Source organism: Vulpes lagopus, chromosome 5 (assembly GCF_018345385.1).
Source record: "Vulpes lagopus strain Blue_001 chromosome 5, ASM1834538v1, whole genome shotgun sequence".
Lineage (NCBI taxonomy): Eukaryota > Metazoa > Chordata > Mammalia > Carnivora > Canidae > Vulpes > Vulpes lagopus.
The window spans coordinates 45,519,255-45,546,488 of NC_054828.1; the positions used below are offsets into that span (position 1 = coordinate 45,519,255).

Below are 27,234 nucleotides of genomic sequence, written 5' to 3' on the forward strand. Positions count from 1 at the left end.
TCATATACAATGTGTACTACAATGAAAGGAATCTACAGTTAAATTGAGAAAGGAAAAAGGTTTTCAGAAACTACAGTTTGTCCAAATAAATCTTCTAATGTAAAATGTTTAAGTGTAGAAGATCTGGTCAGCAAATTTTTTCTTTAATAGGCCAGAAAGAAAATACTTTAGGCTTTGAAGGCCAAACAGTCTCTTGCACAATTAGGTAACTGTGCCATAGTATCTTGAAAAGAGCCACACATAATGTGTAAACAAACAAGCATGGCCATGTTACAAAACAAACATCTGAAAGATCAGGTACACTGGACCAAGGTTTGCCAAGTCCATTCTAATTATTTTCAGACTTTTTTTTTTTTTTTTCAGATTTTATTTTAGGGGCACCTGGGTAGCTCAGTCAGTTAAGCTGCCACCTTCAGCTCAGGTCACGAACCCAGAGTCCTGGGATGGAGCCCCACCTCAGGTTCTCCATTCAGCAGGAAATCTACCTCTCCCTCTCATGCTCTCTTTCAAGTAAAAATTTCAAAAAAAAAATTTTTTCTTTTTATTTTAGAGAAAGCACACGCAAGCATGTGACCAAGAAGCAGAGAGAAAGGGATGGACAAGCATATTCCATGCTGAGCATTGAGCCTGACACTGAGCTGCATCTCAGGACCCTGACATCATGACCCAAGCTGAAATAAAGAGTCAGACACTCAACCAACTGAGCCACCCAGGCACCTTGCTAATTCCATTCTAGACAAAGTCCAACAAGATAACATAACCTTTAAGTCTCTGCAATACCTAGGAGTCATATATGCATTCATTTAAGATTTTGTTTTTTAGCTCTATATACACCAAGTAGTAGATACCCAACTGGTGAAAAGGTAACAGTACCCACCTCATGGAACTTAGTCTAGTGATGAAGAGTAAAGACAAAAAAGAGGTAAAGAAGTAAAAATACTCATACATATAGTGATAAATGCCAAGAAGAAATCACGTAGGGTATTGTGTATCAAATAAGCATAACCCACCTTAGAATGGAGAAGTCAGGAAGAGATTCTCGGAGATGATTTTTTTTTTAATTTATTTATGATAGACACAGAGAGAGAGAGAGAGAGAGAGAGAGAGAGGCAGAGACACAGGCAGAGGGAGAAGCAGGCTCCATGCCAGGAGCCCGACGCGGGACTCGATCCCGGGACTCCAGGATCACGCCCTGGGCCAAAGGCAGGCGCGAAACCCCTGAGCCACCCAGGGATCCCCTCGGAGATGATTTTTAAGCAAAGGCTAGACGGTTAAGAGTTCAGACGTTAAAAACAGAAAGAGATAAATGACAGCATCTCAAGTAAAGAAGTTAACGTTTAAGATCCCTGGGTAGCTTAGCGGTTTAGTGCCTGCCTTCAGCCCAGGGTGTGATCCTGGAGTCCCAGGATCGAGTCCCACATCAGGCTCCCTGCATGGAGCCTGCTTCTCCTCTACCTATGTCTCTGCCACGCCCCACCCCCCGTGTCTCTCATGAATAAATAAATAAAATCTTTAAAAAAACCAAAAAGTTCACGTTTAAAGAAAATCCCCAAGATGATGTGAAAGAATAACCAAGTTAGACAACTGTGCACAGATCTCAATAACACTAGTTCAAACAGGATCAAGGGAGTAAAAGTACATTAGGTAAGATGGGTCAGAGGTGAGGGAATTAAATATACTTTACATGTGACTTAGTCTAAAAGATTTTAAAAACACTTCAAGCTTACAGGTGCAAACACATATGCATACATATTTGGCAACTACTAAGTATAGTAATGAAAGAAACTGTACAGGAAAAGTAACTACAGTATACTACATGGATCAGCAGTAAGTATTTTACAGGACATTAGTAACAAATACACAATACTAATTCAAAAATAATTGGAAAGGGGTGACAAAGGAAAATACTATTCTCTTCTTCCGTAATTAGATGAAAACAGACCAACAAATTTTCCATAGAAGTCAGTGGAAAATGTCTATAAACAGGGGAGGCATGGTGGCTCAGTTGGTTAAGCAGCTGCCTTCAGCTCAGGTCATAATCCAGGGTCCTAGGATCAAGCCCCACATAGGGCCTCCTGATCAACAGGGAGCCTGCTTCTTCCTCTTCTTCTGCCCCTCTCCCCCTCACTATGTTCTCATTCACTCTGCTCTCACTCAAAAAAAAAAGAAAAAAATTAAATGTTTGAAAAAATATTAATAAAAGAAAATATCTATAAAAAATAACATTTTTATTATTTAAACACATAAAAGTAAAAGCTAGGGGGAGGGCAGCCCAAGTGGCTCAGTGGTTTAGCACCACCTTCGGCCCGGGGCGTGATCTTAGAGACCCTGGATCGAGTCCCACTCTCCTTCCATAGAGCCTGCTCCTCCCTCTGCCTGTGTGGGTCTCTGCCTCTCTCTCGCTGCGTGTGTCATAAATAAAATCTTTAAAAAAAAAAAAAAAAAAGCTGGGTGGGGGGAGTAAAACAGAAAGTACCTCTAGGAGAAAGAAAGTGGGACTGCTACAAGAGACTGCTGTTTTTTGTTACAAGCCTGGCAACACTATTTGACATTTTACATAAGCATGTATTATTTAATAAAAATTAATACAGGGGCAACTGCCTGGCTCATTCAATAGAGCATGTGACTCTTGATCTTGGGTTTTGAGTTAGAGCCCTCCACTGGATGTAGAAATTATTTAAAACTAAAAGATCTTGGGACGCCTGGGTGGCTCAGCAGTTGAGTGCCTGCCTTTGGCCCAGGGCATAATCCTGGAGACCTGGAATTGAGTCCCACACCGGGCTCCCTGAGAGGAGCCTGCTTCTCCCTCTGCCTGTGTCTCTGCCTCTCATGAATAAATAAATAAAATCTTAAGAAAGAAAGAAGAAGAAAGAAGAAAAAAAGAAAAAAAGAAAGAAAGAAAGAAAAGAAAAGAAAAGAAAAGAGAGAAAAGAAAAGAAAAGAAAAGAAAGAGAAAGAGAAAGAGAAAGAGAAAGAGAAAGAGAAAGAGAAAGAGAAAGAGAAGAAAGAAAGAAAGAAAGAAAGAAAGAAAAAGAAAGAGAACAAACAGAGGAGCATAGGGGAAGGGACAAAAAAAATAAAATAAGAGGAAATCAGAGAGGGAGACAAACCATAGAAGACTCTTAACTCTAACATACAAACTGAGGGTTGCTGGAGGGGAAGTGTGTCAGGGGGCTGGGATAACATGGTGATGGGCATTAAGAAGGGTCTTGAAGTAATGAGCACTGGGTATTATATACAACTGATACTAAACTCTACCTCTGAAACTAATAATACACTCTATGTTAATTAACTGAATTTAAATAATAAATAAATAAATAAATAACCTTGGGGTGCCTGGGTGGCTCAGTTAAGCATCCAAACCTTGCTTTCAGATCAGTTCACAATTTCAATGTCAGATGATTAAGCCCTGCTTTGGGGTCCACACTCTGAATGTAGCCTGCTTAGGATTCTCTCTCTCCCCCTTCCCCTTTGCTCCTCCTCTCACTCATGTTCTCAGTCTCTCTAAAACAGGTAAGTAAGTAAATAAATAAAATCTTTTTAAAAGCAGCAGCAACAGCAGCAGCTGATGAGTTAGGGCTCCTGGCTGGCTCAGTCAGTGAAGCATGTAACTCAATGTAAGGATCATGAATTTGAGTCCAACACCAGGCAGAAAGATTATTTAAAAAGAAAAAAAGATGCTACTAAATTTAAGGCTTGACTCACTAAATAATAATACAAGATGCAGTCAGAAAATTCTATAAAACACAAATCATAAATACTTTAAAATGTGTCGCCTTAAAGGTAGATCTGTAATTAAAAACAATTTATTTTTTTTTAAGATTTTATTTATTAAAAAAAAAAAAAAAGATTTTATTTATTTATTCATGAGAGACACAGAGAGAGGCAGAGACACAGGCAGAGGGAGAAGCAGGCTCCATGCAGGGAGCCCAATGCGGGACTTGATCCCGGGACTCCAGGATCACGCCCTGGGCCAAAGGCAGGCACCAAACCGCTGAGCCACCCAGGCGCCCTAAAAACACATTTAAAAGGCTATTCAGGGTACCTGGCAGGCTCATTGAGTAGAACATGTGACTCTTAATCTCAGGGTTGTAGGTTCAAACCCTATGGTGGGTATAGAGATTACTTAAAAATAAAATCTTTAAAATAAATAAATAAGTAAAAGGCTGCTCAAAAGGTCAAGTAAATACATATAAGCAATTAAGACGATACTATGCATTTATGAACTTGGATGAACTATTGTCAAACAACATTTAACTATTAATATCTTAAAGGTATCATATTTTTGTATATATTTGAAATTTGTCATAGCAAATTTTAGTAAAGCATCAGAGGAAAAAAAAGATGTTACGTAGAGCAGTAATAATTAAGAGTAAAAGGCAGGCTTCTGATAAAAAGATCAGTATAAAAACTTCAAAATAAAAAAATAAATAAATAAATAAAGTAAAAACTTCAAAATGTTAAAATGATGGCCAATCTAAAATTTTATACCCAGGTAAACCTCCCTCAGGAGGAAGGGTGAAATAAAATTTTGGACAAATATGTATACTTACCATTGGCAGGCCATGCCTGAATCTAAGAGTAAAAAACAGAAATCAAAAGGTACCTCAGGGATCCCTGGGTGGCGCAGCGGTTTGGCGCCTGCCTTTGGCCCAGGGCGCGATCCTGGAGACCCAGGATCGAATCCCACATCGGGCTCCCGCTGCATGGAGCCTGCCTCCCTCTGCCTGTGTCTCTGCCTCTCTCTCTCTCTCTGTGTGTGACTATCATAAATAAATAAATAAATAAATAAAAATTTAAAAAAAAAAAAAAAAAAAAAAAAAAAAAAAAAAAAAACAAAAGGTACCTCAAAAGAAAAGGTGGAAGGGGGAGTAACAGGAACAAAAAGGGGAAAAATGGTAATGAAGGAAATAAACACAAATAAATCTAAATATATAAAGTGAAAAAAATTTTTAAATATGTATTAGTTTGAGAGCCTTAAAATTCAACTAAAATATGAGACAACATGGAAAATGGCAGAAATAAAGACTGGCATTCTTAAAGTGTCCTGAACTGATACATTAGAGGATTTAAAACATTTACACTAATGACAAAAAACAAAAAAAGCAAACTTCAAAAAAACTGCAAACTAGGAAGCCTTTGCAGGGTAATCTCTCTGAGCTCAAATGAAAGATTAGTGGAAAATAAATGAAAAGAATGGGTCAAAAAAAGAAAATTGATGCACACATGATTCAAACATATCACTGAACTACTTCTCTCTTACCAGGTTGCAAAAAGTTTAAATAACACCTGGAGTTGGTAAACTCAGGAGGAAATGGGTATTTTCATACATCAGTGAAAAGACTTTGGCACTATTTACCAAATAGTAGAGAGGGGACAAGGGAGAGGATGGGGGAGAGGGCGGGGGGGGGGGGGGAGACGACGGGGGTGGCGGGGGAGACGATGGGGGTGGCGGGGGAGACGACGGGGGTGGTGGGGGAGACGACGGGAGGAGAGAGAAGAAAAAAAGAGCGAAGAGAAAAGAGAGGAAAAAAGAGAAAAGAGAAGAAAAAAGAGAAAAGGAAAAAGCTTTTTATCAACTGGTATGAAATAATCTCCCAAAAAGTGAATAAAGGCAAAAACATTTTTAATTACAAAATTTTATGATTCTAAAAAAAAAAAAAAAAAAAAACCCCACAAATTTTTACGATTCTTAAATTTAAAAAAAAAAAGACTAATTGATCATAAATCAAATGTTGAAATTTTAAAGAATTCATTGCTAAAAATAGCAATGGCTGCTGGCATTACAAAAATCACAACATGACATGTGCTCTCTGATGGAATACAACAACACATCCTCTGAAGCTGTCTTGCCAAGAAACCTAATCTGAATCTGATGAAGCCTCTAAATCTAATAAATTACAGAAATAGAATAGACTGAAAAACCCATTAAATAATTACACAAAGACACAATAAGCAACATTCAGACTCAAAAACCTCCGTCTGAATGATCCACAGGATCAGCAGTTTCTTCAACAACTAGCAAAGGAAAAGGAGGAGGATGAGAACCTTGAGATTAAATCAGTCCCAGAGGGCAGCCCGGGTGGCTCAGTGGTTTAGCACCACCTTCAAGCCCAGGGTGTGACCCCGGAGACCTAGGATGGAATCCCACATCAGGCTCCCTGCGAGGAGCCTGCTTCTCCCTCTGCCTGAGTCTCTGCCTCTCTTTATCTCTGTGTCTCTCATGAATAAATAAATAAAATCTTTAAATCAATCAATCAGTCCTAGGGCAGCCCCAGTGGTTCAGTGGTTTAGCGCCAACTTCAGCCCAGGGTACGATCCTGGAGACCCAGGATCAAGTCCTACGTCAGGCTCCCTGCATGGAGCCTGCTTCTCCTTCTGCCTGTGTCTCTGCCTCTCTTTCTCTCTGTGTCTCTCATGAATAAATAAAATCTTAAAAAATAAAAAGAAAATAAATCAGTCCTTAAAAAAACAAATCAATCACCAAGACCACTAAGCTATTCTGCTGAGGAATGACTCCTAAAAATTCTTAAAAATGAAAACAGAGGGATCCCTGGGTGGCGCAGTGGTTTAGCGCCTGCCTTTGGCCCAGGGCACGATCCTGGAGACCCAGGATCAAATCCCACGTTGGGCTCCCGGTGCATGGAGCCTGCTTCTCCCTCTGCCTGTGTCTCTGCCTCTCTCTCTCTGTGACTATCATAAATCAATAAAAAATAATAATAAAAAATTTAAAAAAAAATGAAAACAGAATTACTTATTTTTTAAAAAATTAAAGAGATATCAGTAACTACAAACTGCAGAGCAGCTACAATCTAGTACAGGCAGGTCACTAAACAAAGCACAAAAGTACAATGAACAAAACAAATTATTCAAAGAGCCTTAAACTAGAAACAAATCAAGTGTCCAACAGTGAATCAATTTATATACACACATATATGAGAGTGAGCGCAGAAATGCATGCATGCGTATCCCCACAAGGAATGCCACTGAGCATTAAAAAGCAACAGACTACTGATACATTAATAAGACAATACCTTATAACCATATGCTAAGTGGGGAAAAAAAAACAGATACGATTAGTACATAAAGTTTATTTCCACCTTAGTATAACCATACAAAAGACAAATCTAAGTATGGGTGGCATAAAGCATGTCAGCCAAGAGTGAAGTCATCAAAATAGGAATTTTCTACCATCTTCCTCCCAAAGAACAAGGATTTTAACAATCACCTGTAGACAACAGTTCCTTTACAAACATCTGGGAGTCCAATGGAAAAGTTCCAGCACACCACTAGAAACGCCCCCACCTAATCCAATATTGAACACATTGAAAGGGGTAAAAAAAAAAAAAAAAAAAACCAGTTTGACTTTACCTGCCATACCCTTTCCCCCATGTCTCCACAGCATAGTGCCAGGAGAGATCTTCTTAATCTGTGATTTCTTCCCTGGGTGTAAGTGAGCACAGAGCTTTCCCAGTTGTGTGGGACACTGTCAAAGAGATTCATTTCATTCTTATTCCACCCAGAATACTGAGGTACACTACATAAATGAGGTACACTACATAACTGAGGGGGAAGGGAGTGGCTAGAAGAACGGTAGGGGTCTCAGAAGACATAAAATAGGATAAAGATCCTACTAACTGCAATGTGGACTTTATTGGGAAGCCCACCAACAAGCTGCCTTGTCTGAGGATGCTGCCAATTAGTAAACAATCAGCCCTAACTCTCTATACATCTAACCCACACATGCTCTCACCTTGTGGCTAGCTCCCTGTGTTCACCCCAAGGGCAGACAGAGAGAGCACAAGCATTTATAGATAGCTAGTGAGCAAATGCATAAAGCTATCTTGGCTCTTCAGAACTGGGAGAAAGCAAAAAAAAAAAAAAAAAGAACTGGGAGAAAGCACGCAAACTTGACAATTCAGCACTGTCCTACAGAAAGCAAATGAAGAGACTGTCACACTTGTCTTAGCTTTGCATGGTCAAGAGAAGGCATACTAACTTAAGAATACCCTACAAGAGAAAATAAGAAATGACAAACAGGCATACCCATAGCAAAGATCTTGAAAAAACTTCAGATCCCCAACAAGGCTAAGAGAAGGTATAGCTCTCCTGAAGCTAGGCAGTAAAAACTCGAGGGAACATCTTGCCAAATGCAAAATGGCAACTCAAAACTTGAGGCAACATGAAACAAGGAAATATCAGACCACCAAATAAACAGTAATTTTTTGTAACCAACCCCAAAGAAATAGAGATCTGCAATCTGCCTGATAAAGAATTCAAAATAGTTGCTTTAAGGAAGCTCAGTGACCCACAATAAAACACAAAACGATAATTCAACAAAATCAGAAAAGCAATACACATAAAAAAGTGAAGTTTTTAAAGAGATAGAAACTATAAAAAAGAACCAAACAGAAGTTGTATAGCTGAAGAATACAGTGAATGAAATAAAAATGAAATAAAAAGCAACAACAGCAGACTTGACCAAGTGGAAGGAACAAATCTGTGAAGTAGAGAGCAGGTAATCTTGAAATTACACATTCCAAAGTAAAAAGAGTGAAGAAAGCCTATGGGAACTATAAGATACCATTAAGAGAAATAATCCATGTATTTTTGGAGGAGACCCAGAAGAAAGGGAAAGGGGAGCAGCAGTTTATTTAAAAAAGAAATAGCAGTGGAGAACTTCCCAAATCTGATTAGAGATTTGGACATTCATGTTCGTGAAGCTCATAGCTGCAAAAGATTTCAACTCAAAAAGATCTCCAATACATATTAATAATAAAACTATCTCAAAAATAAATAAATAAATAAAAATAAAACTATCTCTAGAAGAGAAAAAGTTCTTTACATACAAGGGAATCCCCACATAAGGCTATCACCAGATTTCTCAGAAAAAAAACAAAATCTTATAAGCCCAGAGAGAATGAGATGATCCCTTAAGTGCTGAAAGAAAAAAACTGCCAAAAAAGACAGAAAAAGACAGAAACTGCCAATGAAGAATACTTTACACAGCAAAGATGTCCCTCAGAAAGGGAGAAATAAAGACTTTCCCCTGAAAATAAAATCCTAGAGAGTTTAGGGGCAGCCCCGGTGGCGCAGCGGTTTGGCGCCGCCTGCAGCCTGGGGTGTGATCCTGGAGACCCGGGATCGAGTCCCACGTCGGGTTCCCTGCATGGAGCCTGCTTCTCCCTCTGCCTGTGTCTCTGCCTCTCTCTGTGTCTATGAATAAATAAATAAAATCTTTAAAAAAAAAAAATCCTAGAGAGTTTATCACCAGTACACCTGCCTTAATAGAAAGCTAACAGGAATTCTTCAAGCTGATATAAAAGAATACTTAATTAGTACATGAAAATATAAAACACACTTGGGGCACCTGAGTGGCTCTGTCTGTCAAAGTATCCGACTCTTGGTTTTGGCTAGTGTCTTGTTCTCAGGGTCCTGAGATCGAACCCCAGTTAGTGTGGAGTCTGTGTCTCTCTCCCTCTGCCCCTGCCCACTGTCACAATTAAATAGAATCATATATATATATTTATATATTTATATATATAATATTTATATATTTACATATTATATATTTACATATTATATATTTACATATTATATTATATATTTACATATTATATATTTATATATAAAATACATTTATAAAAGTAAGTGTGTGGTCAAATTCAGAATAATCTATTACTGTAATACGGGGGTATCAATCACTTAACTAGCAAAAGCATTAAAGGACAAAACTTAAAAATAACAATAGCTACAATTTTTTAATGTACACAGGATATAAAGATATTAATGGAAACATCAAAAACAAAACTGAGGGATGGTTGTAAATGGGTAGAAGTTTTGTATGCAGTTGAAATAAAGTTATCAGCCTAACATGGACTGTTATTTGTAAGATATTTCATGTAAACCTCAAGTATCTAAATACACATTAAGCAAATACCACAACTAAAGAAAGAAAAACAACACAGTAAGAGTAGGGGACCCTCAATACTCCATTTTCAGCAATGAATAGATCAGACAGAAAAATCAAAAAGCAAACACTGGACTTGAACTGTATGTTAGAACAAATGGATCAAACAGACATACACAGAAACAGACATCCAAAAGCAGAACAGACCTTCTCTTCAAGTGCACAGAGAACATTTTCCAAGATTAGGTCACAAAATAAGCCATAGCAAATTAAAGAAGACTGAAATCATACAAAGTATCTTTTCTGTTTTACACTATTGTGGTTAGAAACAGTAAGAAGAGGAAAAAAAATCACAAACTAGTGGGTATTAGACAACACACTTCTGAACAACCAATGAGTCAAAGAAATTGTCCAAAGGGAAATCAAAAAAACATCTTGAGAGACAGAGGTACCTATGTGCATCCAACTCTTGATTTTGGGGTCGTGAGTTCAAATTCCACATTGAGCTCTATGCGTCCAACTCTTGATTTGGGGGTTGTGAATTCAAACTCCACATTGAGCTCTATGCTGGGCATGAAGCCTACTTAAAAAAATCTTGAGAGGGATCCCTGGGTGGCGCAGCGGTTTAGCGCCTGCCTTTGGCCCAGGGCACGATCCTGGAGACCCGGGATCAAATCCCACATCGGGCTCCTGGTGCATGGAGCCTGCTTCTCCCTCTGCCTATGTCTCTGCCTCTCTCTCTCTCTGTGTGTGACTATCATAAATAAATAAAAATTAAAAAAATAAATTAATTAAAAATTTAAAAATCTTGAGAAACAAAAATGGAAATACAACATACCGAAGCTAATGGAATGAACCAAAAGAGATCCTGAGAGGAAAACTTACAGTGATAAATGCTACAGTAAGAAAAATAGGGGCACCTGGATGGTACAGTTAAGTGTCTGACTCTTGGTTTCTGCTCAGGTCATGATCTCAGGGTTGTAAGATCAAGCCCCATAAAGGGCTCCCCACCAGGCAGGATGTATGCTGGAAGATTCTCTCCTTCTGCCCCAGCAACCTTTTTTCTCTCTCTCACAAAACACGAAAAAACAAAAGAAAAATAGGGGCACCTGGGTGGCTCAGTCGGTTGAGCATCCAACTTTTGATTTCAGCTCTGATCTTGGGTGGTGGGATTAGCCACAACAGGCTCCATGTTCAGAGGGCAGCCCACTTTGGATTCTCTCTTTTCCTCTCCTTCTGCCCCTCTCCCTGCTCATGCATGCATGTTCTCCCTCTCTCTAAAATAAATATCTTAAAAAAGAAAAAGAAAAATCTCAAACCTAACCTTACACCTAGAGAAACTAATAAAGAACAAACTAAGCCCAAAGTTAACAGAAGGAAATAAAGATCAGAGCAGAAATAAAGGAAACAAGACTTAAAACAAAAAAGGGGGGCGGGGGTAGCCTGGGTGGCTCAGGGTTTAACACTGCCTTCAGCCCAGGGCATGATCCTGGAGACCTGGGATGGAGTTCCACGTCAGGCTTCCTGCATGGAAATATCAGTGAGGGCGACAGAACAGGAGAGACATCTAACTCTGGGAAATCAACATGGGGTGGTGGAAGGGTAGGTGGGCAGGGGGTTGGGGTGACAGGCACTGAGGGGGGCACTTGACGGGATGAGCACTGGGTGTTATGCTATATGTTGGCAAATCAAACTCCAATAAAATTATATATACAAATAAATTAAATAAATAAATAAAATATTTTTAAAAATGTTTTTAAAAAACAGAGGGCATGGTTTGGAGAGCATCCAGTTTGGGGAACCAGAAAGTTCACCCATGCTACCAGGCTATACCCCAAGATCCACAAGGACAGAAGCTTCTTTGTTTGGGACCTCAGTCTATGTATCTCTTCATCTGGCTGTTGATTCATATCCTTTAACATCCTTTGCAATAAGTTGGTAATGCAAAAAAATAAATAAATAAATAAAAATTAAAAATAAATAAAAATAAATTGGTAATGCAGTAAGTTAATAGGCTGCCTGAGTTCTGTGTGCTGTTTTAAGAAATTAATTGAAACCAATGAGGGGGTTGTGGGAATGTCTGATTTACAACCAGCAGATAAGAAGTAAAGGTAACAATCTAGGATTACAAATGGTATCTCAAGTGGAGGGGACTGAGCCCTTTATCTATGGAATATCTCAGAGTAAACAGTGTCAGAAATGAGCAGAATTGAGTTGAATTCTTGGACAACCTACTGGTGTCTGAAGTGTGTGGAAGCTTCACACAAACACGAGGTGGAGTTGCATCCATGAACCCAAAATAGCCATATATGACAAGCCCACACTTAACCATCTACTGAATGTGAATGGTTGAAAGCTTACCTTCTTAAGGAGAAGGAATAAAAGAAGAGTGCTCACTCTTACCATTCTTTGTTCAATACAGTACTGGAAAGTCCTACCCACAACAATCAGGTATGAAAAAATAAAAAGCATCCAGACTGGAAAGGAAGAAGTAAAACTGTCTCTGTTTGCAGATGATATGATCTCATATATAGAAATCCTAAAAATTCCACCAAAAAAAACTGTTAGAACAAATGCAATAAAGTTGAAGATACAGTATCAACATCTAGAAATCACATTTCTACAGACTAAAACAAACTGAGAAATAAAACAATCCCACTTACAATAGCATAAAAAATAATAAAATTCATAAGAATAAACTTAATCAAGAAAGTAAAAGGTCTATACACTGAAAACATTAAGACAGTGATGAAGGAAACTGAAGACAGAAATAAATGAAAAGATATCATGTGTTCATGATTCAGAAAAATACTGTTAAAATGCCCATACTACCCAAAGCCATCTGTAGATTTAGATTCAATGCAATCCCTCAAAATTCCAAAGGAATTTTTTATAGAATTAAAAAGTTGTCGGGGATCCCCAGGTGGCTCAGCGGTTCAGTGCCTGCCTTTGGCCCAGGGCGCGATCCTGGGGTCCCAGGATCGAGTCCTACAGTGGGCTCCCTGCATGGAGCCTGCTTCTCCCTCTGCCTGTGTCCACCTCTCTCTCTCTCTCTTTCTATGTCTATCATGAATAAATAAATAAAAAATCTTTAAAAAGAAAAAGTTGTAAAATTCAAATAAAACCACAAAACAATCCTCAGAACAAGGCTGGAGGCATCACATTTCCTGATTTCAAATTATATTACAAAGCTCTAAAAATCAAAACAGTATGGTGTTGGCATAAAAACAGACACAGAGACCAAAGGAACAGAACAGAGAGGCCAGGAACAAATCCATGCATGTATGGTCAACTAATATTTGTTAACAGAGCCAAGAATACTCAATACATGATGGTGGGAAAACTAGATATCCATAGGTGAAAGAATAAAACTGGATCTTTATCTTACACAAACACAAATTAACTCTAAGTGGGTTAAAGACTTGACTGTAAGACCTAATACCAGGAACACGGGGAAAAAGCAAAGGCACTGGTCTTGACAGTGATTTTTTTTGGGATAGGATACCAAGAGCACAAGCAATGGAAGTAAAAATAGACAAGTAGGACTACATCAAACTAAGCACAAGATGTTAGTCAAAGGGTCCAAACTTCTAATTATAAGATGATTAAATATTTGGAATCTAATGTATGAGCAGGTGGTAGCGTGATAACCATGATCAATAATACCGTATTATATGGGGCATCTGGCTGGCTCAGAATATGCAACTCTTGATCGCAAGGTCATGAGTTCAAGCCCCACACTGGGTGTAAAGATTACTAAAAAAAAAAAATAAACAATTTACAATACTATATTATAAACTATATGTGTGTGTGTGTGTGTGTGTGTGTGTGTAAGTTACTAAGAGTAAATCTCATATGTCCCTGCTGCCAAAGCCAAAGAAAAAAAAAAAAGAGAGAGAGAGAGAATTATGTGAGGTGATGGATGTTTAATGTGGTAATCATTTTGCAATGTATGTATATTATCAAACCATCACATACACTGTAAACTTATACAATGTTATATATGCCAATTACACCTCAATAAAGCTGGGGAGAGAAAAGCACATCACCAGTTACAAGAATGGTGGATTGGCAGAAATATTCAATTCTGGTAGTGCTTACATGGGTGTATACATTTAACAAAATGACAAAAGGATGGAAAATATAGAAGAGATCAAGAGAAAGGAAGATGGTGAAAAGCATACCATTTATGTAAATGGAGGCCCAAAAGATGATGAAAGCATGAGGCAGGATCTCTATCTGAAGAGATAATGGCTACATACTTCTGAAACTAACTGTAAGTCAAACCAAAATCAAGAATAAATTCCAAGCAAATACAAAAACAGATACAGACACGCCAGAGTAAAACTGCTAAAACCTTAAGACCTAAGACAAAAAGAAAAATATTTAAATCAATCAATCAAACAGAAACTTACCTTCAAGGAAGCAAAACTGAGGGCTGACTTCCCAGAAGAAGAAATTTAAACTGGGAGGGGGCTGGGGGTGGGGCCTCAATGAGAGAAGCAATAGTAACTGCCAATCTGTAATTTAATAACCCATTTCAGTGTTTGCTTGTATGAAAATGTAATCATTGACCTTCATTTTAGAAGACAAGCAAAACAGGGAAAAATCATCAACAGCAAAACCACACCAAAAGAAACGCTAAAAGAAAAATGATCCCAGATAAAAGCTCAATGATGAAATAAAGAATGAAAAGCAACAAAAAGGGTAAATCTAAATGAATATTGACCTTATAAATTAATAAGGTCTTAATTTTTAAAATCTAATTAATTAAAACACACTACAACAGCATTACAAAAGACAGGAGTAGTTTAAGTGAAATTGAAAAGTATTCTAGGGGATCCCTGGGTGGCGCAGCGGTTTGGCGCCTGCCTTTGGCCCAGGGCGCGATCCTGGAGACCCGGGATCGAATCCCACATCAGGCTCCCAGTGCATGGAGCCTGCTTCTCCCTCTGCCTGTGTCTCTGCCTCTCTCTCTCTCTCTCTCTCTCTCTCTGTGACTATCATAAATAAAAAAAAAAAAAAAAAAGAAAAGAAAAGTATTCTACAGCTTTGCTACTCAAAGTGCATCCCAAGGACCAATAGCATCAGCATCATCTGGAAGTTTGTTAGGATGAAGAAATTTCAGGCAAAATTCCAAACCGCCAGAGTTGGAATCTGCATTTTAAAGAAAATCTCCAGGTGATTCATATGTACATTAAATTTCCAGAGGCACTATTCTAAAGTGAAAAGTAGTAAGGTACTAAAACAGATTGCAGTGTGAGAAACTCACATAATTAAGAAAGGTTCTGGTAAAGGAGCAAACAAGATAAATATGAGAACAAGATGAAGGATTCAGTTTCACCTTTGTTGAAATTCGAAAACAAAGGAAGATACTTAAGTAGAAATGACCAGCATGAAATTAAAGATATTGAACTGATGCGTGGAAAATTAATCAGGATTAGGAACACACTCAGAATTGTCTAAAGGAGGATAGTACTAGTAGATTGAATCCCTACTTCAAACTTCTTCCGAAAATACATAGCAAAAAACTAAACCTTAGGTAATCTCCACACTTAAAGGATTAGAATAATGCAACCCAGAGTCAGGTAGAAAATTTCAATATGAAAAAAGAAAAAGAAAAAGGAAAAGGAAAGAAAAGAGAAAGAAAAGAGAAAGAAAAGAGAAAGAAAAGAGAAAGAAAAGAAAAGAAAAGAAAAGAAAAGAAAAGAAAAGAGAAAGAAAAGAAAAGAAAAGAAAAGAAAAGAAAAGAAAAGAAAAGAAAAGAAAGGAAAGGAAAGGAAAGGAAAGGAAAGGAAAGGAAAGGAAAAGAAAGAGAAAGAAAGAAAGAAAGACAGAAAGAAAGAAAGAAAGAAAAGAAAGAAAAGAAAGAAAAGAAAGAAAAGAAAGAAAAAGAAAGAAAAAGAAAGAAAGAAAGAAAGGAAGAAAGAAAGAAAGAAAGAAAGAAAGAAAGAAAGAAAGAAAGAAAGAAAGAAAGAAAGAAAATTTCAATATGCAGCCCAGCAGTTCTGAAACTTTTTGTTTTTATTTATTTATTAGAGAAGCAGAGGGAGTAGCAGGCTCCCCGAAGGAAACCCAACGCAGGACTCCATCCCAGGACCCTGGGAACGGAACCCAAGTCAAAGGCTCAACCACTGAGCCACCCAGGCGCCCCCAAAACTTTGTTTTGAGAACTCCTTTTACATGCTCAGAAACCGAAGACTTCAAAGAGCTTATGTTTACACGATTTTTATCTTTCAATATTTATCGTGTTAAGTTTATAAACAATTCACTGCCGATTTTCGGTTATTAAAAAATTAGTGGCTTGATGACAAGTTTCTAAATTTTTAAAAACCTCTTTAGGCTTAATAGAAAACAGCTGTATTCTCATTAACTGCTTCTGGCATCTATCTGTTGCCATATACTGTTTTAAGTATATGAAGTCTATCCTTAAAAAAAATCTGAAAATGGAATTAGAAGTATTTTAGTAGCTTTAACAGATAATTTTGGATATTCTTCTTTGATATTACACCAAAACTCAATGACTGTTAATTTCTTAAAGATTACACTGCAATATGAAATCTAAAACTGTGTCAGTACTGATACATTAAAATCCATCGATCTATCTCACTCTCTGAATAGATCAGCCCATAAATGTTTTTGTAACATCACACAGTGGTGTTACAGAAAATACTGGATCACTAAGTTATGTTGACATACTTCTTTACAGAGTATCAAAAACTTACATCATTAATATTCCCCTCAATCTCCTCAAAACTAAGTACTGGGTAGCTGTCAAACTCAAAGTGACAGGCTCAAAGTGACAGGTACAATTTTTCCAAAATTATAATCTTCTCTTGAAAGCTCAATTTTATCTCTGGCAACTAACACTGTCTTCTTTGAAATGATATGCTTTGCTTCATTCATTCCAGAAAATGTCTGCCAAATACCCAAATCTGGATAACCTTTGAGTCAATCATTCTTTCAAATTAAAATCATTTTTCAGGAAAAAGAGCAGCTTGTTCAGCTTAAAACTCAATCATATGATCGCACTTCCTTAAGACAACCATCTTACACGGCAGTGTGAAGGAGAAATGTTTTACATGTACTTCTCATTTCATCACAGTACATACACATGAAGACATGTACACAAGCGCTGAGATTTAATAAGATTAATTTTCATTGCTTCATCAAGGACATCACTTGCCAAACAGCTAATGCTTGGCGGTGAAGACTATGTTAACTACTCAGTGCCACTAATGTGGGAAGCAAAGGCAAAAGATTTTACTTACTATTTACAGCCCATTGACAAGTCCTTGAAATAGGCAAAGTGACATTCCTCTAGGAACTCAGCTGCCTCGATGCTAACACTTTGCTAGTGGCAAAAGGTAATCTTAGCTTAACATTATCCCGACATCCCTCTTCCTCCACCCCCAAAATCTTCTAAGTCTTCTTTAACATATAAAAATTCCTTTGGAGGGCAGCCCCGGTGGCGCAGCGGTTTGGCGCCGCCTGCAGGCTGGGATGTGATCCTGGAGACCCGGGATTGAGTCCCACGTCAGGCTCCCTGCATGGAGCCTGCTTCTCCCTCTGCCTCTCTCTCTGTCTCTATGAATAAATAAATAAAATCTTTTTAAAAAAAAATTCCTTTGGAAACTTCTACCCCCCAAGATGCATGCTGGCAATCATCCTCCAAGCATATGACCCACCCATATACATCTGAAGGGTCTCACAACTAAGGTTTTATTAAAAATACCTAGCCCCCTCAAGGTCCTGGAAACCTTGCTTCCAAAATTCCTTAGAGACTAAGGCTATCCCTAACCCCTCCCCCACCTTGAAAGTATATAATCAGCCACTCCTCACACCCCCCAGTGCAGCTCTTTCTGACCAGGGTCCTGACCCCGCGGCTTTAATAAAACCACCTTTTATTATTCTCAATTTTTTCTTGGCCATTGGCTCTGCACTCCAACCATTTTCTACATCACCACAGCCCTATTTCCTGCAATGCAGCCAACAGTTTTATCTATCATGCCTTTGAGCTATCAGTGAAAATATCAACCAAAAGGCAAATAATGTCTTAACCCCTCAGACTCCCTTCAAAGGCTCCATTAGACCCGCAAGGGTCCAGAGATAACACTCTAAGAACCAATGATGGAGCCAAATGAAGGTAATGATTTAATAAAGCAATATATTAAATAAAAGATATCCTGTTTGAAAAGAGGGAAGTACAACAGTCTCCATTCACACACATGATCTTGTATAAATCCTGAGAAAAATCTAAAGAATCCATAAAAGAAAATTAATAAACCAGTTTCAAAAGGTTGCAAAATACCAACACCAAAATACCAATACCAATGAATCTTGAAAATGTGCTAAGTGAAAGAAGTCAGTCACAAAAGACAATGAGTGAAGGATCTGAAGGGAAATTTCCCCAAAAATAAAACCACAATGAGATACCTACACACACACACACACACACACACACACACACACAAAATCAGCTTATCTCTATACACTGGCAACGAACAATGCAAACGTTAAAAAAAAAAAAAAAGCCAAGATAATTTTGAAAAAGAAGGTTCACACTTTCCAATTTCAAATCTTACTACAAAGCTAACCAAGATGGTGTAGTACTGGCAAAAGGACAGATATAAAATTAATAGGACAGAATTTAAAGTCCAGAAGAGTCCAGAATACTTATCTGTGGTCAACTGATTTTCAACAGAGATGCCAAGACCAGTCAGTGGAGAATGTCTTTTCTACAAATGGTGCTACAACAACTGGACAGCCTCATGCAAGATGAGATTGGACCATGCTCCACACGGAGTCTACTTGAGATTCTCTACCTCCCCTCTCCTTTGCCCCTCCCCCTGTGCTGTCTCTCGTGCGCATGAGCACACTCTCCAATAAATACATCTTTTTTTTTTTAAGATTTTATTAAGATTTTATTCATTTATTCACGAGAGACACAGAGAAAAGCAGAGACATAGACAGAGGGACGAGAAGCAGACTCCAAGCAGGAAGCCCGATGCGGGACTCGAGCTGGAACTCCCGGATCACGCCCCAAGCTGAAGGCAGACGCTCAACCACTGAGGCACCCAGGCGTCCCACTAATAAATAAATTTAAAAATATATATATATTGTGCTCCAAAAGACACTACTGAGAAAGTGAAAAGATAATTCACAATATGGGAGAAAATATTTGCAAATCCTAATAAGGGACTTATGCCTAGAATATATAAAAAAGCTCATACAAATAATAAAAAGACAAACATCGCAATTAAAAAGTGAGTGAAGGATCTGAAGGGAAATTTCCCCCAAAAAAAAACCACAATGAGATACCACTTTATACCCACTAGGATAGCTAGAATAGTCAAAATATCAAGTGTTTGCCTCCATATTCCAGCTGTAAAAAAAAAAAAAAAAAAAATCCCACCAAAGAAACAAATAATGATCTGAAAACCAACCAACCAGTGTTGGTGACGATGTATGAAACCCTCATACACTGCTAAAGGGAATCTAAAGGAGCACCTGCCTTTGGCCCAGGTCATGATCCTGGGGTACTGGGATTGAGCCCCACATTGGGCTCCCTGCTCAGCAAGAAGTCTGCTTCTCCCTCTCCCTCTGCCCCTCCCTCTATCTATGCACTCTCGCACTAATAAATAAAACCTTTAAAGAATGAATGAATAAATAAATGGAATATAAAATGGTACAGCAATTTAAAAAACAATCTCACAGTTTTTGAAAAAGTTAAATGCAATTACTAGCTGACCTAATGATTCCAGTCCTAGACATAGACTTGACAGAAATGAAAACATAAGACTACAGAAAAACTTTTTAAACAAATGTTCAAGGAAGCATTATTCATAATGTTAAAAGAACCCAAATCTGTCAACTGATTAATGGATAAAAATGTGTTATAACCATACAATGAAATATTATTCAGCCATAAAAAGGAATGAGGTACTGATTTGTGCTCCAGCATGAATGAATCTTGAAAATGTGCTAAGTGAAAGAAGTCAGTCACAAAAGACAATATATTATGATTCCATTTACATGAAATATTTGAAATAGACAACTACACAGAGAAAATAGATTGTTGCTATGGATGGAGGATTTAGAGTCACAGTTAAAGGGTATGGAGTTTCCTTTTGAGGTGACGAAAGTATTTTAAAATGGACTATGATGGGGCAGCCCAGGTGGCTCAGCGGTTTAGCGGCACCTTCAGCCCAGGGTGTGATCCTGGAGTCCCAGGATGGAGTCCCACGTCCCGCTCCCTGCAGGGAGCCTGCTTCTCCCTCTGCCTGTGTCTGTACCTCTCTCTCTCTCTCTCTCTCTCATAAAATCTTTTTAAAAATAAATAAAATAAATAAAATTGACTATGATGATGGTTGCATAATTGTGAATACAGTCAATTAAGATGTACAGTTGGGGAGGCTGAGTGGCTCAGTCAATTAAGCATCCAACTCTATTTCAGCCCAAGTCATGATCTTAGAGTCATGAGGTCTAGCCCCCCCATCAAGCTCCACACTCTGTGGGGCAGTGTGGTGGAGATTCTCTTCCTCCCTCACCCTCCCTCCCTCTCCATCCTCCCCATCTTGCTAACATGCAAGCTCTTGTTTGCAGGACGCTATCTCTCTCCCCCTCTCTAAAATAAATAAACCTTTAAAAATAAATAAGTAAAACAATCGCTTCTTGGCCTTTTGGCTAAGATCAAGTGTAGTATCTGTTCTTATCAGTTTAATATCTGATATGTCCTCTATCAGAGGACAATATATTAAATGGATTTTTGGAGCAGGGAGATGGAATAGAAGCTTGCTCTGTCCACTCCACGCATTGACCTGGTATTGCAGTACTTCCAGGAACGGTAAGTAAGTAAGTAAGTAAGTAAATAAATAAATAAAGCAAGCAAGCAAGCAAAAGCAGCATTTCAAATCACTGGGAAAAAGAAGACACTAAGACCACTGAGTATTATTTGGAAAAGGTAAAGTCAGATCCCACTTAATTTAGATCAAAATACATTCCAAACAGATTAAAAATTCAACAAATCCATTAAAAAGCTAGAAAAAAATTAAATATCTGATCTCAGAGAAAAGCCTTTCTAAGTAACAGACTACTCACTCAGGAACCAAATATGTCACGATACAAATAATGCAAATATCCTCAATATCCAAACTCTTGCAGAAACCAAATAGTTTGGGATAGCAACTCCGTTTTTTCCCCACTATATGGATTTTTTTAAATAGAATATTTAATGCAAAAAAACAAGCATTCTCAAATACTACTGACAGGGTACACATTAGTATAACCTTTCAAGGTTTTTAGCAATCACTGCTTTCTAAATTTCTAAAAAAAAAACCTCTTTCCTTTTCTTTCTTAAGGAGTTCTGCAGAATTATTTGACGATATACGTAAGTACCATGTTTCCTTGTGGTGTGCGCTCTGTTCTGGTTTCTGTTTTTAAATCAAATGCCTATTTGGGAGGAGATGAACATATTTAGTCTATTAGATCTGCGCTGCTGGATTTTTTTTTTTTTTTAAGTGTAACCTTGACTAGCTGTCTTATTGTTTATCCTGTAAGATTAGTCTATCAATTAAAGTTTGATAATTAAAAAAAAAAAAAACTTAAATTTTTTTAGCTTTTTACCTAGAACATGATCTGGATTTCTATACTCAAGGACAGTTTCATTGCTTTTTTGCTTTTTGGTTTGGGGTTTGTTTTGTTTTAAACAGGAAAACACTAGTTAAATACGTGTTATATGCAAAAACTAGAAGTAGGCTGCCGTTAAATTCCGTTCTTAGAAGGATATGAGAAAATGACCATTTAAAAAAAGGAAACAGTATACATAACTCAATTTTAGGGACGCCTGGGTAGCTCAGCGTTGAGTGTCTCCCTTTGGCTCAGGGCGTGGTCCCAGGATCGAATCCCACATTGGGCTCCCTGCATAGAGCCTGTTTCTTCCTCTACCTCTTTCTCTGCCTCTCTGCCTCTCATGAATAAATAAAATCATTAAAAAAAAAACAACTCAATTTTATATAGTCACAGAATAGCTAGAATGATATACCAGAATTTTAACAAAGTAATTATGAATGTTTTATTGATGTATACTAGTTTTTTAAAACTTCCTACAACAATCATATACATCACAACCATAAGCACCAAACAATAAGTGAAACAAAGAGAAAACACTGACCAATGTGAAAATTATAGGAGAAAAAAACTCCCCATTTGCTTGGTAAAAGGCAGCCACTGGTAACCTGTGACAATATAGTTTTTAAGCAACAGCAGAAGCCAGATTTCAGAAGCTTCAGGAGAACTTAAGACACTGGAGGAAAAAAGAGACAGCTTAAAAGAGCAAGGTCCTGGAGAAATATAAGAAAATAAACCAGAGACGGGGCACCTAGGTGCCTCAGGGGTTGAGCATCTGCCTTTGGCTCTGGTGGTGATCCTGGGGTCTTCGGATGGGAGTCCCACATCAGGCACCCCCAACAGGGAGCCTGCTTCTCCCTCTGCCTATGTGTCTGCCTCTTTCTGTGTCTCTCATGAATAAATAAAATATTTAATTAAAAATAATAATAAACCAGAGATAATATTTTGTGAAGTTTCAAGAAAGTCATACCAGGGGCACCCAGGTGGCCCAGCAGTTAAGCGTCTGCCTTCGGCCCAGGGTGTAATCCTGGAGACCTGAGATCAAGTTCCACGTTGGGCTCCCTGCATGGAGCCTGCTTCTCTGTCTGCCTGTGTCTCTGCCTCTCTCCCTGTGTCTCTCATGAATAAATAAAATCTCAAAAAAAAAAAAAAAAAGTCATACTATGTTTACTATTACCACAAAACTTAACTGAAATAACTCATGTCAGTTAATAACACACTCTCTCTCTCTCTCTCTCTCTCACACACACACACAGTTTATCTTATGCTGGCACTTTGTTAGGTGTTTATGTGCATTATCTTACTACCTTAATTACACTTGACAGAGATTTTGTGAGGATTAAGTATCATCCTCATTTCCAAATAAGGAATAAGTCATTACGAGGTTAAGGAACTTAACCAAAACCAGAGATTTAATAAATGACAGGAATAGCATTTTAACTCAGGTCTATCACATTCTAAACATCAATCAATTACCATCCTACTGCCTCATCCTTATTGGACTCCAACTTTCCTTAAGAGGAGATATACATCTAAATTTATTTCTATATCTACTACAGTCTTCAGCACAATGCTTAACCAAGTTAAACATTTAATGTATTTTTTTATGTTGAATATATATTTCAACAGTGATGGTAAAAAAAAATTAGTGAAGACTTACTTTTTTCAAATAATGTACTCAGTATGTAGAATAAGAAATAGTTTTTTAAAAAAAAGAAAAAAGAAAGAAAGAAAAAGAAAGGATTTTCAACTTTCCAACTTGGGCCCAGCAGAAAGCCTCCCCACAAAGAAGGGTGGAGAGGAGGGCCATTCTGCCATCAACAAGAGTCACTACAGAACACACTTATTAACATTCACAAGTACATTCACCGTGTGGGCTTCAACAAGTGTGACTCCTGGACACCCAGAGACCTAGAAGTTTGCCAGAGAAGAGAACTCTAGATGTCAACACTGATACCAGTATCAACAAAGCTTTCCAGGCCAAAGCAATAACGAATGTCCCATACCATATCCACATACAGATGTCCAGAAAACATAAAAATTCACAAAACAAATCCTATCTATTGGTTACCTATGTACATGTCATCACTTTCAGAAATCTATAGACAGATCAATGTGGATGAGAACTAATCATTGATTGTCAAAGTTATAAAACCACAAAAAATATATTAAGCTTTCTTTTTCTTGGGGGGGGGGGGGAATACGAACTGTTTTATCATCAACATGGCACGTAAGTAAATGAAATCCTGTCAAGTACATGGTGACTTGGGTTTTGTTTCTGCGTCTGTCACTTGGCAAATGAAAATTCCATCTTCAGGATGTTCCATGTCATCCATTTCATACATACACGACAATGCTATTGCGAGCATGGTCCCATCATTACTGAAGGCAAGGAACACAATGCTGGTGGGGTACTGATAGAACTGGCACAGTCGCTTTTTGTTAAATGGATCCCAAATGTTTACAGATCCATCAGAGCCACCTGTGGCAAACATATTGTGGATGTTGTGAAAGGAAATGGCATTGACAGGGTAAATCTGCTCAATACTGTTCTCCTTTAGTCTGTGACACTTGAAGGCATGCTTCTTCTGTACCTCAGGGCTTGGGTCCAAGTACTCAAATGCCACTCGGCCCTCGATAGAGCTTAATACATAACCCTGCTTGTTTGGAAATGCTCGTATGCAGCGAGTCTGGTACTTCAGTCTGGACTCGCGGCGCTGCTGCACATTGCCCATGTTCCGTAAGTCCCACACCAAGACTGCAGCCTGCAGTGCCCACAATCAGCTGGTCTCCAGACATTGAGAGGGTACACACATTTTCAGGCTGAGAGAAGGTCCCTGCATTACAAGGAGTTCTGGGATCCCACAATTTATCTGTCTGATCCCAACTCCCTGTCACCATCACATTCACTTCTGGACAGTATTCAACACATCTGATAGGGGCATCGCGTGGGTTCCAACAAGATTTTCTTGATCGGTGTTCAAATCATGCATTTTCAACTGATGGTCTAATCCCCCACTCCAAGAATGTGTTGGATCATAGAAGGAGCAGTCCAGTACGGCGCTGGTGTGCTAGTACTTGAGCCGCATGGAGTTGGCTGGCACATCATAGAGGCGCACTGACATATCCCAGGAGGAGACCAGCAGGAACTGGGAGGTGTTGGGGCTGAACTTCACGGAGGAGATGCTGTCCTCGGGCGCTGGTTCAGGTTGAACTCGTTCGAGCCCATCATCTTGGCCTCCCCTCAGAAGCAACTTGGCCGCCGCTGCAACCTCCTCACTTCCCTCCGAGCACTCATATTAAGCTTTCAATACAGCATAACGTATTAGATATGCACATGTTTGCTGCCCAGAAACAATCTTACCTTCTTCACACTCACAACATACCAAATTTTGGGGGGGAATTTTTTTTTAGCTATGAGGTTTGAGTGGGATCAGTTTCAAAAATGAGTTATGATTAGTTTAAGCCAACAAAGCCCATCCACTCAGAGCTCTATTCATGAGTAAGTCCAAAAACATGTAAGCCAATGATATATGAAATGCCATTTGCCATCAAACACAGGTTTCAGAAGAGATTCTCTTTTCCTCTATATTTTTTAAGATTTTAATTATTTAAATAAAATTATTTTAATTATTTACTCATGAGAGACACAGGGAGGCAGAGACACAGGCAGAAAGAGAAGCAGGCTCCCTGAGGGAAGCCTGATGCGGGACTCCATCCTAGGATCTGGGATTATGACCTGAGCCAAAGGCAGATGCTCAAACACTAAGCGACCCAGGTGCCCCTCCTCTGTATACTATATACACGATTTTCTGGACGCCTGGGTGGCTCAGCAGTTAAGCACCTGCCTTCAGCTCAGGGCGTGATCCCGGAGTCCCGGGATTGGGATCGAGTCCCACATCGGGCTCCCTGCATGGAGTCAGCCTGCTTCTCCCTCTGCCTATGTCTCTGCCTCTCCCGCTGTGTCTCTTATGAATAAATAAATAAAATATTTAAAAAACAAAAACATGATTTTCAAACAGTGGTATACAGATGGTGAAGTAGCCATTTCTGCTACCATGAGAAGAGCCAAACTGAGGTCAAACCAAGGAAGCACAGAGAGCAAGCCAAAAAAGAAATGAAGTCTTGATATGATAATGTTATGAATCCACAGATAAGGAGTAGACCACACCCAAAGATAGCACACACCTAAACTGCTTATTTATAGCTTAGGGGGAAAAATCCTTTTTTCCACCAAAGAAGTTCTTTTCTTTCTGATCCTTACAACAAAGTCCTACCTGGTTCAAAAGGTAATTACCAATCTTCCATTTTTAACCCATGGGTGTAAATATCAAGGGATATTCAGAAATTAAAAAATAAACATACATCTTAACAACAAAATTAGGGTTTTGTTTTTTTGGTTTTTTTTAATCAGTGAAGTACCTTTTTATGACTGGGGGTGGTATGCAGGCTGTCACTAAAGGACTGACAGAATGTGAAATATCCAAGTAGATTCAGAAAGCAGGAAAAACTACCACACATCCAGCCTACCCTTGATTTCCATTCCATTACCAACCTCCAGCAATCTTAAGATTTTTCAGCATTTTAACAATAAGTATTGTTAAAGTATGTGCAAAAGTAAGTACTGATCCTTGTATGTGCAGGCACTATGAAACTTCGTTAATAGGGACGCCTGGGTGGCTCAGTGGTTGAGCATCTGCCTTTGGTTCAGGTCATGATCCCAGGGTCCTGGAATTGAGTCCCACATGGGGCTCCCCACAGGGAGCCTGCTTCTCCCTCTGCCTATGTCTCCTCCTTCCCCTCTCTCTCTCTCTCTCTCTCTCTCTCTCATGAATAAATAAAAATATTTAAAAGAAAAAAAAAGACCCATAAAAAAAGAAACAGTGAATAGTCGCAACCACAGAATTTGTCTTATAAAATTCAAAAACATAAAACAACAAAAATACCTAACTCTAAACTGTAGAAAATGCTACAAAGGACAAGAACCAGAATTACTTTAGGGGCACTTGGCTGGCTCAGGCAGAGGAGCATGCAACTTTTGATCCCTGGATCACAAGTTTGAGCCCCATACTGGGTGTGGAGAATAAATAAATAAATAAATAAATAAATAAATAAATAAATAAATAAATAAATAAAGTAAGTAAGTAAGTAAGTAAGTAAGTAAGTAAGTAAGTAAGTAAAAACTTAAAAAAAAAATCAGAAATACTTTACATTGGATGTTCAAGAAAGGCCTTTCTGAAAAAGTAACATTTAGGTTGAGATTTGAAGGCATAGTAAGGTGATAAATACCAGGCATGCATAAAGGCTCATCATGGCAGCAAATAACATCCCTGAGAGAAAGCACAAAACAAGGGAATGAGGCTAGCAGTGGCTACATCACAAATAGTGGTAAACCATTCCACTTCCCTTATTCCCAACAACTATTCGGAGCAGTTAAAGGCCCAATTCAATCTTCCATCTTCCTTGAAACCTTGCCTAATCCACTTACACCAGAATTAATCTCTCCATAGTTCCTTTGTCAGTTTTTCATGAGTTTTCCAATTCCCATCGTCAAGCTTCTCAAAGAGAGAGACAGAGAGACAGAGAGAGAGAGAGAGAGAGAATAAACAGGGAGAGGGAGAAGCAGACTCCCTGCTGAGCAGGGAGCCCAACTCAAGGCTAGATCCCAGGTCCTGGAGATCTAACCTGAGCTAAAG

The 27,234-nt window shown here is 38.5% G+C and overlaps 1 protein-coding gene, 1 non-coding gene and 1 pseudogene across 5 annotated transcripts in view; 1 reads left to right on the forward strand and 2 right to left on the reverse strand.

Moving 5' to 3' along the window:
• USP34 (ubiquitin specific peptidase 34) overlaps window positions 1-27,234 on the reverse strand; it is a 246,821-nt gene that overhangs the window by 209,004 nt on the left and 10,583 nt on the right. The gene's annotated exons all lie outside the window — the stretch shown is intronic.
• LOC121492304 lies at window positions 20,577-20,767 on the forward strand. Its single transcript, XR_005988199.1, has one exon. It is a non-coding gene; the product is annotated as a U2 spliceosomal RNA (small nuclear RNA).
• LOC121491540 lies at window positions 22,359-25,103 on the reverse strand (annotated as a pseudogene).